Genomic DNA, 722 nt, shown 5'->3' with positions numbered 1-722 from the left:
ATATATATATATATATATATATATATATATAACCGGCTTCTTTCAGTTTCCATCTACCAAATCTACTAACAAGGCTTTGGTCGGCCAGAGGCTATAGTAGAAGACACCTGCCCAAGGTGCCACGCATTGGGATGAACCCGGAACCATGTGGTTGGGAAGAAAGCTTCTTACCACACAGCCATGTCTAAGGGTACACTTTTTGTTATCAAATCTCTGAGCCCTGTAATATGGAGTAAATATTGTTTGTGCTTTACTTAGTCATTCTACTCTATACCAAGATCTACTTTGGTATGTTTAGAAAGACCTAGAAAATATTTCTATCAGCTATTTGAAGCAATTTATGACTTATTGGGACGATCTTTACCCAAACTTGAACCACATCACGGCTAAACAGCTCCGTCAACAGGCAATTTTCGTTGTCCAAAAACGATTGTCACGGATAATTACTTTTATTCCAACTCCTGTGATGCCAGTCCATTCAAAATTAGCCAACAGCTGCCATAAAAGAGAGCAATAAAAGTGTCAACAAACTTCTGCCATGATTTCCATCACTCAACTCTCATATATCTTTGTACAAAAATAATCCGACAGAGATAACTGAAGAATTTACACAGTGTAAGACAATTTAAAGTCACAATTTGAAAATAATTTCCCCCAATTTCGCGAAGACACATAAAATAGCAGGTCCTTTTTTTTTTTTGACAGGTGTAGTGGGAGAAGAA

Source organism: Octopus bimaculoides, chromosome 7 (assembly GCF_001194135.2).
Source record: "Octopus bimaculoides isolate UCB-OBI-ISO-001 chromosome 7, ASM119413v2, whole genome shotgun sequence".
Lineage (NCBI taxonomy): Eukaryota > Metazoa > Mollusca > Cephalopoda > Octopoda > Octopodidae > Octopus > Octopus bimaculoides.
The sequence above is the reverse complement of the archived record's forward strand: the minus strand, read 5'-3'. Positions refer to the sequence as shown.